Below are 4424 nucleotides of genomic sequence, written 5' to 3'. Positions count from 1 at the left end.
ATCTACTGGGCATATACCCTGAGAAAACCATAGTTCAAAAAGAGACATAGGGCTTCCCTGGTGGTGCAGTGGTTGAGAGTCCACCTGCTGATGCAGGGGACACTGGTTCGTGCCCCAGTCCAGGAGGATCTCACTTGCCGCGGAGCGGCTGGGCCCGTGAGTCATGGCCGCTGAGCCTGCGCGTCCGGAGCCTGTGCTCCGCAACGGGAGAGGCCACAACAGTGAGAGGCCCACGAAATGCAAAAAAAAAAAAAAAAAAAAAGACATGTACCACAACGTTCATTGCAGCACTATGTACAATAGGCAGGACATGTTCATTACAGCACTATTTACAATAGGCAGGACAACCTAAGTGTCCATCAACAGATGAATGGAAAAGATGATGTGTCACACATATACAATGGAATATTACTCAGCCATAAAAAGAAATGAAATTGAGTTATTTGTAGTGAGGTGGATGGACCTAGAGTCTGTCATACAGAGTGAAGTAAGTCAGAAAGAGAAAAACAAATACCGTGTGCTAACACATATATATGGAATCTAAAAAAAAAAAACAGGTTCTGAAGAACCTGGGTTCAAATCTCAGATCCACAACTGTGTGATATTGGGCAAATTATTCTTCTGAGCCTCAGTCAACTCATTTACAAATCGGGGATGACAGCTGTAGTAACTTCACAGGGTCTGTGTGAGGATTAAATTAATTCATATTCATAAAATGCATAGGAGAGTGCCTGGCAAAGAGTAAGTGTTAGTAGGAGAAGTCCAGGTTATATAGGGGCCTGAAGCATATACAATTTGGTTTCTCTTTTTTTTTTTTTTTTTTTGCGGTACGCAGGCCTCTCACTGCTGTGGCCTCTCCGGTTGCGGAGCACAGGCTCCGGACGCGCAGGCTCAGCGGCCATGGCTCACGGGCCCAGCCGCTCCGTGGCATGTGGGATCCCCCCGGACCCGGGCACGAGCCCGTATCCCCTGCATTGGCAGGCGGGCTCTCAACCACTGCACCACCAGGGAAGCCCCAATTTGGTTTCTCTTAATCCCAAATACATAAAATTACAAATACTAGACATACTCAGGGTTAGGCATGTTCCAGGAGCTAGGGACATAGTCGTAACCAGGAATTCTCGCTGTCTTCCAGGAGCTTATACACCACAAGGGAAGGCAGGAAAATAAACAGAAATTTACAAACGAGTCAGATTATTTTGGAAAACATCTATCTTTGGGCACTCTCATTTATTTTTTGAGGAGTATAAATTGGTCTTCCTGGAGACACATCTGGCTACAGCTGTAGAAAAATATCCTTTAAAACACGCAAATCTTTGGAAATACTGATTCCACATTGCGGAATTTATCTAAGGAAATAGATAAGCATTCAAAAAAAACACAAAAAACCTCACACACATATTTAAATATATGTTGCTATTGTAGCAAAGAATTTAAAATACAAAGTTGTTTAATAATGACAGGATTAACTAAATTGTGACGTGAGTGTTATGCTGTTATTAAAATGATTTTATATTCACTGACATGGAAAGATCTTCACTAAGTCTAATTAAATGAGAAAAAAGTTATACAAGAGTGAGTGTCATCTGGAGTAAGAGAGAGCGAGAGACACAGACAATGGCAGTGGCCCAGGGGAGCTCTGTACTCACACATTGGTTTGCTCGGAAGTGGTGAAATAACAGGCAAATTTTGAGTTTTCTCTTTTTCATCTGTATTTATCTACAGAAAACATGTCATATTTGTGTTTTTTTAAAAGAATGACTACGTTTCACTCAGTGTTTTTTCTTGAAGAGTAACAAACCCATCTCATTAAATATTCATATTTGCCCTCATTTCTTGGTCCACCTTAAATAAAAACACATATTTGATAAAGCATTAGTTTTTGCAGACTTGGAATCACCTTCTGGCTTGGATGGAGATGTATTGGAACAGGAGGTGAAGTGCAAGTTTGTTAGCCAGGACCGGACATGAGCTAAGAAAACACACGCCCTTCCTGGACGACCTTCTGCGCTTCCACGTCCAGATTCACTAATGGAGCGTAACTAAAATCTGAAGTGTGATATAAAATGCTAACAGTATTGATAGAGAATAACGCATCATCTCTGTGGTTTAACTGGATCGACTTCCTTGGAAGTAATCAGGCACGTTCATCTCGATCATCTTTGCGGCTCTCACCTTCGTGACAGCTGCCACTATTCTAACTGGGGGGTAGAAGCCTTTCATTTTTCAGGGATGGAATAAGAGGCTTAAATCTTTGGGCTTGTAAATATTGAAAGTGTTCGAGTTAAATAAATTATATTCCATGCCACCTTCATGTCCTTCCTCTCCACCCCCTCCTTCTTTTTTTTTTTTTTTTTTTTTTTGCAAACAGGTGCTGTTTTATTCCTTGGTTTGAATGAGATGGACAGAGTCTAATGTGGTCCACTCTTAGCCCTATACAACAGGAGGGCTAGGCAGTCAGGCTGCTCTGCGTCTTTGGGCAAGTGGGCTCGTCTCCTGCTTGTCCGGGAAAGCATTGCACCTATAAATACCTGCACACTGACCCCACACCTGGCACTGATGCCAACGCTTCCTAAGAGATTTATGACTCTAAGCTATTAAAGAGCTCCACCTTACAAATGCACACGAGCAAAATCACATATTGGATCTGCTATTATCACTTTATCAAAAATGAGCTTATAAGGTCTTTGCTATGATGACGTTCAGCTGAAAACCTGGGGAAGAGACCGAAAGCACAGGAATTACCTTGGGGCACATTTAGAGGGTAGAAGTGCAAACTCAGAGCCAAGGCTCAGTTCCTGGGGACACTTGAGAGAAACAGCCCGATAAGAATTCCAGTGTTGTCAGGGGATGGCCTAGGAGACCAGAAGGAGGAGAATCTTGGCAAGGAAACTTTGGGAAGATGTCAAAGACAACAACTTTCTTCAGACAGCTCTTCCCTTGGCACTCACTATTCACATGGGAGGCTGAGGGTGTCATCTTAGAGGCTTATTTCCCCAACTGAGAGGCAAGGCTCACCCCTTCCTCATGCCCTTCTCTACAGAAACCTTGCTTCTAGTGTGTCTTCCAGTGGACGTTCTTGTTCTGTGGGACCGTATCTGACTTGCCAGGTCCCTCTCAGACTGAGGGGTGGTGAGCTATGGTGCCCTACCTAACGATTGTCACCTTTCTAGCCATCCTTGCAAATCCCTGTCAGATGCAAATATTCAGCTTTAGTACTGGGATGAGTCTTGCAAATGGTCAAAGGCGAAAATTAATCCCTGCCCGAGTTTTGTCCAGCAGCTGTTTCCAGGCGAAAAGTTTCACTCTTTCTAATACGGCACTTGGTGCAGGTTTGTGTGAAATTCACAGCCTCACACCTTGTCAATCAATACCTCTAAGTTAGGTGAGTACTCTTGGGCCAATGACAAGTTGCCAGAGGTTTAGGAATGAAGGAACTTCAATGATGGAGAGAGACCACGCACAGAGCTTACCCAAGGCTTCCTTTGCTAGTGGAGACTAATAAAATATTATTGTTTAGAACACATGCATACACTCTAAGAATACAAAAGTCATCTACCTTTGTATTTTGAAAGAACAATCAATTTTCTCTATAATAGATTTCCTCCAGAATATTTTTTTCTCTTGATTTTTGAATTTTTAGGAGTGTACTATTGAACTTTGCTCACAGTAAGTTATTCTTGAAAAGCCTTTTTAAGTTATTTGGGGTGGGGCAGTTGGCATCCGTAAGACTCTAGTTTTCCTTCACATGTAGTTAGGAAGTAACTTACGTGCTGAAGGAGGCACTGGCGTGGTCTTTATCCAGTTAGGAAAGTGAAAAGTAAGCTTCATTGAAGGTTCTGCGATCTTTGCTGCCCCTGAAGAGGAACGGATGCAGAAAGTCAGATACTTAATCAGGTACTTAATCATTTCAGGTACTTAATCATTGATGAAGAAATGTTTATTAACTAATTGTGTGATTTGGGGATGGGAGAATAAGGCTCAAGAAGTGTTGAAATTCTGATTCCTGTAGAGTTCATATCAAGGAACTTCATATTCTTTCATATTTTATTTAATATTTATTCAAGCTGTGGTTCTCAGAGGGTCTTACTCTGGGACCAACTGAGGATGTGTCCACGTAGTCACATTTATTCATCCATGTATATTTAGGAGTACCTTTTCTTTGCCAGGCACTGAACAAAGACATAAAACTTTAAAAGGGAACAGGTTGTCATTTGGATATAATGTTAGGATGGATCTTAATCTAGCAAATGCCTACATTAATTTTTCAGTATCTCCCCCCACCAGGTGTGAGAAGAGTATATCCAGCAATTGTAATATACATCCTGGCTCTTGACTAAATTGGACGCTGTGATGTCCTCACCATGTTTTGTGTCCTCTGCGACCTATTCGTCTCAATTCTTCAGCGTAAATCCGAAGGCCTT

Source organism: Leucopleurus acutus (assembly GCF_964270905.1).
Source record: "Leucopleurus acutus genome assembly, chromosome: 4".
Classification (NCBI taxonomy): Eukaryota; Metazoa; Chordata; class Mammalia; order Artiodactyla; family Delphinidae; genus Leucopleurus; species Leucopleurus acutus.
The sequence above is the reverse complement of the archived record's forward strand: the minus strand, read 5'-3'. Positions refer to the sequence as shown.